Source organism: Onychostruthus taczanowskii, unplaced genomic scaffold (genome assembly GCF_017590055.1).
Source record: "Onychostruthus taczanowskii isolate IOZ18803 unplaced genomic scaffold, ASM1759005v1 scaffold12, whole genome shotgun sequence".
Classification (NCBI taxonomy): Eukaryota; Metazoa; Chordata; class Aves; order Passeriformes; family Passeridae; genus Onychostruthus; species Onychostruthus taczanowskii.
The window spans coordinates 1,844,473-1,855,324 of NW_024498351.1; positions in this window are offsets into that span (position 1 = coordinate 1,844,473).

Consider the following 10,852-nt stretch of genomic DNA (forward strand, 5'->3'; position numbering starts at 1 on the left):
TGAGCCCCATTTTATAAGCAAGCAACAGAAAAAATTAGTGAGCTTTATCTTTCTTAAATATGTCAAACTCTTCACTGTTCCCTTATTAAAGGTTAGGCAGTCCCTGTTTTAGCAGTAACAGAAGAGATGCTGTTTTTTGACAAAGTAAAGCTGGATTTTAATGTGTTAGGGAACTTTGTATTAGCAGGTTAGTATTTAAAAGATCATTAGCAAACCTTTGATTTCTACATCATTGAACTATCATATTATACAAAAGCTTTTGTTTCAATTATGTAAAAATGTGGTTTTTTTGAGATTAAAGCATATCTCTGTTCTTCTGCTGAATGGAAGACACTGATTGTGCTAATTCAACACACACTGTTTGAAAATAATTTTTTGGGGGTGTAGGCTGAAATACCAATGGAGTATCAGGAGGCTGCTGCATCTTTGAGGGTTTGTTAAATATACTTTTAATATGGATGTTAGAACATACCCTTCAGTCTTGTAAAAAGTCTGACCTGGGGGAGGGGAGGGAAATGTAATAAGAGTAGGTTTAGAAGTGTCAAAATTAGAGTTCAGGTGCTTAACTTCTGATATATCTGGTCCAATCTGTAGATGTGCTAAATGCTCGGCATTCTTATTGGTGTTAATGAAATTAAGATACTGTGGAGTGAAAGGGTTGTAAAAATTACTCTTTCTGATCATCTAATTATGATAACAATGCTACTTTTAGTTTATCCTAGCTTATTGTTACGTGGGCAAGTGTTGAAGTAAGAGTCTAATGTTTTCTCCTATCTGCAAAATAGAAATACCACATGTTTTTGGTAGATTGCAGCTGTGAGCCCTGTAACTGGTGAAGAACTCAAATGATTTAACTGTAATGTTTCATTAGAATGCTGGGGTTTTTTCCTGACTTCTCCTTCACCCCTCCTCCCCAACATGCACTCTACCTTTTGTCCTTGTCCATAGGATTGGTATTAGGAAGGATAAATGGGATTTTGGGTTTCTGTTAATGTTTATGACCTGGCAGCATACTGACTTCTCTGTCGTTGTTGTTTGAAATCTTAGATGGTTTCTCATGTACCAAGGCTATTTTAAGACTGAGATGCTTTGGTTCACGTGCAAATAGAAGCTGTCAACTGTTCAGCAGAACCAGGATACTTTCAGCTCCCCAGCTGAAGGCTGCCATATACTTTCAGCATGCCCTTGTCTGTCTGAAAAAGTTCACAGCTGGTTAGCTGAATGACGTGGAGGGCCTTTTTTCTTTCCTTATGCAGCTGGTGCTAACCAGGGACGCAGCAGTGGAAGAGATCAAGAATTATGAGATTTAAGAAGGAACAAAATGTTAATTTGAGCCCCCCAAAAAGGCCAGATTTGGATGTTTTTGTAAACTGCAATTCAAAACCAGAGGAAGAGCTCCTGTTTTCTTTTCTGGATTGAAATTCTCTTTTGGTACAGAATTAAAAGTACGCCAGTGAAATGGCCCCATTCTCCATAGTGTTTAAATATTTGGTTGGACAATGTTTTAGAGATAGTTTTCTTTGTTAGAAATTGTTCTACTCCTTCTGAAAGGCAAGCTTTTTTGTACAGGCTCTAAGAGGATTCCTAAAATTGCTAGCTGGCTGTAAAATGTCCTTTTTTGTCCTTTTTTTTTTTTTTTGGGGGGGGGAGGGGGGAGGAGTATCACAAGTAACGTACTGATGGATATTATATTCCTGCTGAGTATTTTCTGTCATTTTACAAGTTTGTTTTAAAATTGAGCATCTGCTCAAAAGTAATGGTAGTTAAGGACTTAGTTTCTTGGCCAGGACAACACTTAGTTTCCTTTTGTTATTAGTTCTGTGTCATCACAGAAAGTAGACTAATGTTATTTTGAGTTTGTCTTACTTTTTTTTTTCTAGACATATTGGGCTGAATAGCTCAACATAACAAATTATTCTATGTGCTTTAGTTTCAAATTTTTCATGTAGAATCCAAGTTTTAGCATCAGGATTCAATTAAATGATAGTTTGATTTGACTGAAAAATTAATGGTCCGGAACTGAAACCTCATAGTATTTTTTAAAGTTCTTATTTTCAGTACTCCTGTTTTGAATAAAAGTCTGGACTCAGCCCAGTAACATAAAGCTACATATTCTCTCATCATCTAAACATACATGATGATTAAATTTAACAGTGATTGTTTTCTCATTGCTTCTTTTGGCTGCATAGGTATCTTTCTGCATTCATAAAATTAGTTCCCTGGCCATAAGTGACACTATACTGACTTGCTGTGAAAAGTTCCTTGCTACTGTCTGTTGTTCTTTTCAGGAAATAATAATTTGTCAAGTACAATTCATATTCAATAATTATATGTCATCTTCAATGACAGCTTGAACATTCAACTCCTGTTTATGCTTGAATTGGACATATTGATTTTTCATTTTAATCATAAACAGATTGGCATGTAATACATTTGACAATACATCTGCTTAAAATGTGTTAAGATCGCTGAATGAAAAAAAGGGGTTTGCAGTGCAGGCTAGTGGAGTTACTCAAGCCAAAAGGAAAATGAGGATGCATTCTAATCTAGGTAATTCCCAACAAGAGAATGCAGTCCCTTTAATTTGGTATCATAGCAAGCATATTTATAATTGGCTTTTCTGGTTTGCTTTTAGTCTGTTTTCTGGCCAGGAGACATTCTGCAGCCAAGAATACTGGGAGTATTTAAAAAAAAATATTGTGGCTTTACTTGAAAAATGTTTTTGGGTTTGAATTTTGATTTTTTTTTCTCATAGAAAATTCTACAAACGAAGATTGAATTTGGCCTAACTGTAGAGTTTAAGCTCTTGTTACCTCTGTATTCAGTCCTTAATACTTTCATCTTTGGAGTTCTATATCTATGTATATGTATCTTAAAGTGTTAGGAGAGTGTGTACTGACTATATTAAAACCATCTTCTGCTAAATTGGTGCTTTTGGATAAAGATGAAATCTTCCAGGAATACTCCAATTTTGCTGACTGTAATGGTTTACTTAGCCCCTCAAGTTTCTTTAGAACTTAAACAGATACCTTAAATTTGAGTCCTTAAAATTTTTCTGTGAACTTGCATGTAAAACTGAGTGCTTGGCTTTATTATAAGCTATCTACATACTATGTAAAAGCAAGTTATCAAGTTTTAGTTTTGTAGGCACTGTGATGTAAATACATTTTTCCAAGTCCAGTATTTCTATCAGACACCAGGTAAAATATAAAAACATGGAAATATGTATATGCACACTATGTGTACACTCAAAAGCAGATGATTGGTGAATGTTTGAAATGCTTTGGCTAGAGCAGATTTAACCAGAAAGTTTCTGGCATCTTTTGACAAAAACACCACACAAACTGTAATGGTGGAATTGGTTGTGAGTGCAGCAGATTCTCAAGTGAAAATATATGGGAAGTATGTCTAAGTACTCGTAATGAAACACTTATTGTTTGTAGTTTGCAAAGGATGGAATTGAGAGATTTGGATAATCTTGGTATTTGGACTTCTGTGCTTCCTGTTACAGAACATCTTGAGGCTCTTCTTGATCAGTGAGCCTGTCACTTGTTCTGTCCTGAGCATCTCTGTCCATAGTGATTTTTAAGGCTATTTGTTTCTTCAGACTTTGATAATTCGAAACTTGAAGACAAGTGGTTCATAGTCCTCTATCACAAAAGTATGTATTTCTTATTTTTAAATAAAGCATGAACAGTTTCAGAGTTACAGCAGTTATTTTGCTGCTCAAAGTGGGGTGAACCTAAATAGTTTGTCATTACAGAGCCTTTCTGAGGCTGTCTTTGGTGGTGGTGTTCATGTTTGTGTTCAGGCTTGGTTTTTAACGTGAAGGTCATGCAATGATTCCTCTAAGGGTACCATATTTCTATGGTTAGTTTGTTGCTAGTGCTTATTCTATTTGAACCCCTTGCTCTTTGTGACTTTCTAATACTTTTCTGTACTTCCATGTTTTCTTTGATCTCACTTGTATTTTCAGGATGCTGCTTTTATAAGTATTGCTGGTTTTAATCATACAAAGGATAAATCCATATTCAGGTTGAGTGGTCTTTGAGTGTGGCCTGTCATGACTTGCATTTCTGAAGAGTCATGGAATATAAGACTCTTTAGATTTAGTATGTTCCTGTGTTTTATTCAGCTGCTATAGTGTAGAAGTGAAGTATCCATGCTTGTCTGGAAAAAAAAAGTAAATTAATTATTGATTAATTGTGGTCAGTTAATGGGGAAAGTGTAGAAGATACTTGAAGAAATGTAAAGATCTACAGACTGTTGCTTTTGCAACAGAGAGACATTTTTCAATTAAAGAAGGGACTTCACACATTAAAAAGTGCAGCTGTTAAAGAAAAGTATAAAGAAGCAAGGAGCTGCTCTTTAGACTTGATTATGCATAGTGGTGGTATGTTGTTTCTCCCAAATAAATGTGCCTTTCCTGCCAGTCAGGTGTCTGATTTGGGATGGAGAGGATAAAAAAGACAAACTTTTCAGGCACATAAGCCCTTCTTCATGCTGGATTAGATGCAGTACACAATTGCTACAGGTCCTGTAGGCACATGGGTCTGGTGCAGTCGCTTGTACAGCACTGGGATAGGCTTTTTCATGTAAAACATACATTTAAGTATATAAAACAACTGAGATGGTATCTTAAATTTGTTCTTAGTAAAATATGTCAGCTTATCTTAATTTTCTCATTAGTGAGATATATGATAAATTACTGGAGACTTAGCTGTGGCATTATTTATGTTAACTGATATAGCATAATAGTGTGGTAATGAAAAGGACCTGGGAGAAGAAGAGGGAAAGCAGAACTTGGACAGCTATCTACAGAAATGAAAGGAATCTTGACTGCCCACTAGGTTTTAAGTGGTTCTCAATTGTAAGACAGGCATTTCAATTATATTACTAAAAATTAACACACACCCCACCTCCCAAAAGAACAATCAAACAATCTACCATAGCAAAACCTGGGGCTGTGTCATCGCTTGACTTGTCTGTAAGCAGTTCGGTCACTGTTTTGACTTGGATTTGCATCTACTTCTGAATAGCAAAATTTAGAGTTGCCATTTCAAACAGAGATTCTTATATTTTTTTCCTTTTGAGACAACATGCTGATTTCTGAAAAAGGCTAGGACTCTTTGGTGAGTCAGTGCCTGGTTGTTGATGCACAGTTCATCAAGGCAGAGATCTAAATGCCAGCAGAGAATAGTAAAGAGTCTGTACATTCTATTAGAATACCTTTGCTAGCTACAAATAAAAGGGTAGGAGATGAGCCACCTGGCAATGTCCCAAGTACATCTCAGGTCACGGTAGTCTCCTGGCAGAGACAGAGAACTCCTGTCATATGTGATTGTTGTTGAGGTGAGGGTTGAGGTATGTGTGCATTATAGCTGGGGAGAGTGTTGCTGTTTAGAGCACAGCTCCAGAAGCAGTGGAGAAAGATAATTTGGTTTATGATTTGTGTTTGGCACATAACAATGAGCAGGAATCTTCTTGGCAGACCCCATGCTCCTCTTCAGAACCACAAAAATAATAGAAATGGGCTGTTGTAAAAGGAAAGATGGATGTCTGTAAGGGGCACTTGAAATTGGCAGAAGTTAAACAACACCAAACAGTTGAGCTGAGCCCTCCCTTGTCCTCCTGGTGGCCTGCTGATTTTAATATGATTTGGTTGTTACTTGAGTTGTTCCTATAGTCAGATTACATGTGGATATTTATAATTATCCCTGCTATTTCTTCTCTTCGTGGATTTTTTTGGTCACACTTTTGTGCATTTTGTCTCTTCAGTTACGTTGTAAACCCTGAATGATGGGGTGTGGGAAAGATTAGCATTCTCTCTGCTGTGCCATGGGTCCAATCTCTGGAAGGTGGCTTTTCACTGTGCTTAAAACCTACAATAGAGCAGGAATGAGGATGATGGTTTTTTGTGTACACATGTTCTTCTCAACCACAGCTGCTTCTCTTCCTCCCAGACTTTCAGAGCCAGTGAAACTCTAATCCTAATCTAGCTGGCAGTCTCTTAGGGCGCCATACTGTGGGGTGGGCAAACACTTCTCAGTTGTTTAATTTGTGGCCGGGCACAATGAAAGCAAAGTGGTGCCTGTTGCTGTGATTGGAGAGCTGCTGGACATTGGTGCATTTGAAATATGAGTCCAAACGTTGCTGCTTGTATCTTTTTCTGCTTAGAGATGCCTGCCCATGTGTCTTTTTGCTCCCACTGCCTAATTCAGCAGCTGTGAGCTGCAGGCAGTAGCACATGTGCATTGGCTAAAATAACCAACCAGCCTCTCCCTTTGCTCTTGCCAGAGTCTCATGTTGTTGAAAAGAGTTTTTAGGATCAGATCCGGCTTCTCAATTTACGTTAGTCCTTTGCCCAAGCCCAGCAGGAAGGCCTCATCAGGGTGGCCTGTCCTCTTATTCTTTTCTAGATCAAGTTTAAAAAATAGTAATTTGGGGAATTTTGTACAGTAGCTAAGTGGTTCTTATTTTAACTTTAAAGTAGTATTGCATATCAGGAAAATGTCTCTTAGGCCTTTTTTTTTTAGATTTATTTTTTTTAAGAGCTCATTTTTATTTTTACTCTTTTAAACATGTTAAAATACTGTTTGGGTTTCTACATGCCTTTCACTTTACTGTAGGAAGCATGGGCTTTTGTTTTTCAGTTGCCCAGTGCAGACTTACAGGGCAGGTAGGTAAAATGCATATTGCTTGCTCTTATCTTGAAACTGATTCCATGTATATGAATGATATGACTATGAACACTGTAAATACAAATATCATCTTTTTAGGGAGAGATCCTGGACCCTATGCCCAGAGGAAAGTGCATTCTACCTGTAGACACTTGTTTGTATATTCTGGTCCAAACACTCTTGTGCCAAGATGCATCCTGAATCAAATGTTTATTATTGAATTATAAGAACCTGAAAACTGTTTTTATAATGGATATATTGAAAGGCCATCAAATTTAGGACCAGGCACAGCTATAATTTTACAGGTATTAGGCATCTGAAATAACTTTGTCTGAAGATTACACCTGGATTTGTCATCTATTTTCTAGGAAATACTTGAACAGTGTTTTATGCACACAAAAAGACTTACTTCATAAGATAAGGAGCTCTGAGATTTACATTCTAATATTCAACAACAATTTTAAGTGCTTTTTTCATTCTCATAATAGAGCTGTCATAAACTATGTATTTTAAATGTATCAAAATAAATTTATGAAGAAATTCTACATGGAATCTTGATTCTCATATTTGAAGTGGAAAGTGTCCCATAAGGTTAGGTCAACTTTTTGCAAACCACATCTATTAACAGAGAGTTTTGTAGCTTTGCTTATTATTTAAATAGTTGCCTTAAATTACATTTTCATATATGAATGCTTGATGTGTGAGGAGGATTCCCTGGGGCTTCATCTTGCACTGTGGGAGGAAACAAATGAAGAGTTGCTGTTTCATCAAACAGGCAAAACACTTGCAATATGTTCGGGTGCAGTGGAAGAAATTCTCCTGACAGGCTGGAATGAAGGCAAGGCCTGTAGGGAGGTTGTATTCCAGCAAAAGGATGTGTGTCCAATTCTTGCATCAGCCAGCTGCTGATGTGCACTCCCTTGACATAAGGACCAGCAATGCATCACTGTCAGAATGTCACGCTGGCTTTTAGGGGTCAATTCTGTGTTGCTTGGATGTCTTGTAGTGACCGAAGTTCTGTCATGTAGAGCAGTAAAATGTTTTTTTCTTTTGAAAGTTGACTTCAAGCAGTGCTAGATGCCCTATTTCTGAGGGATAATCTGTTTCCTCTGTAATGTGGACAATGTCTTTTGCAGAAAAGATGTTGAAATGGTTCCCTTTGGTTGCTGTAAATGATATAGAATGGAGAGCATGTTACCTGCCACAGATCTCTGAGCATGGATTCAGTAATATGACTGAGTCAGCTAAATGATCTCATTGGACTGCATCCTCAAGGAGTGTCAGGAATCAGTGTCTTAAGTAGCTCAGAGACTCACAGCGTGGCTGTGGTTGTACTACTGCAGAGTGTGACATTGACTGTGCACTAAATGGTGGCCCAAATGTTTCTGGTTGTGGTGGGATGTTCTGTATGTATTTTCAGACATGCTCTTAGTACAGACTTAATTAACAAGTGTTATTGCATGAACTTTACTTTTCTGTGCACAGTTCGATCTGTCTGTGTTGTGGGGGACTTGGCAGAGGGACAGATATGGGAATCAATGCATGTCCAAATGTCGCTTTATTTTCACTTCTCTTTAGTTGGGAAGTTGGGATGATATAGGTGGTTTAAAAACCTCAATCACTGAGGCTACTGTGGAGTTAAATAGTGGTTGCAGAGATTTCCTGTGATCTGGAAAGGCTGCTGTTACAGCAAGGAATATCAAGGGGAAAACTCTCATTAGCTGAATATTTAAGTGAAGTGTGAGTTGAACCACACATAAATTTAGCAGTGTAAATTATTATAGTGATAACATAATCCACTGAAGAGACGAACATTGCCATCATTCTTGTTGGTGATTAATCACTTACCAAATTAGGGAGAAATTGTAAGGAGAGTTGGTAATATTGCTACTTCTCCCAGCAAAGCAAATAAGCAGTGGCTGAAGGAGTTACCTAGCTGTCTGTGGGAGGTATGTGAGTAGAAAAGAGGGAGGAAATTGGTGACTCTTAATAGGTGGTGCATATTTAGTGTATACACTGAATATAAAAACCCCTGCGTCTGAAAACTCCCTAGGTCATTATTTATCTGTTTTTAACAATAAAAATGTTATTGACCTTGTAATACTTTATCAAGTTCAGTAAAAAAATCCATTTATTTAAAGGCTAAAATTTGTATATTTAGTTATTTCCTACATGCACAATTTAGGAGTGTGTGTCTGCTCAAATCTTGGAGTTCCTTACCCTTTGTAACTTTACCAGTGTAATAGGTTTCAGATGTAAATAGTCTGTGTTGACTATTTGGTTGATGAATTGTTTCACACCTGCTTTCCCCTGCATTTTTTTTTGTTTGTTTTTGTGGGTGGAATTATCTGGGGAAAACTGCAGATCAGGTGAAGCTGAAACCTGAACAGCAAGTGTCAAATAAAACTGATGGGAAAGGCTTGCAGAGGGGCAGAAGCACAATCAAGATTGCAGTTGGATATGTGAGTGCTTTTTGAAGAATTTATGCGTGGTTGCTTGCTTCAGAAAAGTATATATCCAGACAGGCACATAGATTCAAGTATCTAAAGCATGGAACATATCTCAAATAATGGAGGGGCTTCATTTATCAACTTTATGAAGTCATGTAAATTAGTAAAAATGCAAGCAGAGTGGTGGTGGTGGTGATGTTATGTCTAACTTATTCTGCTAAAAACCCAGAATGTGAATTGTATTTAAAAGGGGATCCCAAGAAAGGTACGTGTCGGATTGTTCAGATGTTTCAGTTCATGGTCTGTTATTTACCTGTTGTAGACTCAGATGATGAATAATGGGGATACTATAGACCAGTTGCTCTGGGGAGGCTGATTCTAACAGTGAATTGTTTAATTTCCTGAAGGATGCAAACTGATGATTTCTTACCACTTATTTAGGCATTTCTAAATAAGTGCATCAAATCATTCTGCAAACCATAACATTATGATATATTTTCTAACAACATCTGAAAACATTTCTGAATAGGTCTAAGCCACTGAAATCTTTGAAGTTTTATGGAAGGCTGGAATTGACACTAATCAAATTTGCTACTGCAGTTTTTTGCGATACAGTATGTGTTTGAGCAAAATAACTTGATTCGTAGTCAAAGATTTGCTAAAAAGAAGCTGAAGCAAGACTGTGCATGTTTTCCCTGGAAGGAACAGGAATTCTGCAGTGAGCACTGGTATAATGGATATTTAAAAAGCCACCACTACTGGGTTTTGTTTTACAATGCCATATGAGTAGCTAAGAATGTCAGTTCAACTGAACTATTGATTTTTATCTTCAGAATTTACATAAAATCTGAATCTAATATCTACATAAAATAATACCTGTTTGTTTAAACATCGTTTAAGAACAGGTTGGAATTTCTTGAATGTAGAGGGATTTCATTAAAAATTACAAAAGCTCTCTAGAAATACTTTGCATATTTGGATATCATCTGCAAGTTTAGTGGCAGATTGATAGGTATTAGTCTGGCAGGTGTATACAGATTAGAATACTCTAACTTTTTTTGTTGTTTAATGTACTGAGATTATTTACTGCCTACTTTGTCATGAGTCAATTTTTATCAATATAGCTCTTGACATGGGAACTCTAACAATCACCTTTGATGAGAATGGGGGCAGTTTCTGTAGTGCTGATGGAAAAAAAAATCCCAAACCTTGGGTTGAATTGGAGGGGAGTATTAAATATAATACCTTTTTTTCAACCTGTGTAATATTTAAATGTCTCTTATTGACTTGGAAAATTGTATCCAACATTTCACATGTCCTGTGTGTGTTATAGTATATTTTGTTTTGAAGCCATAATAACCAATGTTTCCAAAAAAAAGCACTTTAAATTTTATTCCTAAGTCCAGAGATGGGGAAAGAACAGATTTAAAAAAAACATGGAGTGCTGATGTTCTCTTGGTATCAACTCTAATGAGCATCTTCTTGTGGGCAGTCTGGCAGCTATCAATTCCAAGCCTAGAAGGGCTCACAGAATCTGCTAAATGCCTGAAATAGAGCCAGCAAACCACTGTGAGCAGCAGGGATGTGGGAGCAGTCTTAAAACCTCCTGCACCTGCCACATGTGTCCAGTCACTGCAGATCTGAGTAGGAAAAGCTTGCTGGATACCTGTGGGAGGGCTAGACACACTTGTGCTCCTGCTGCACATTATTGCATCTGTCAGC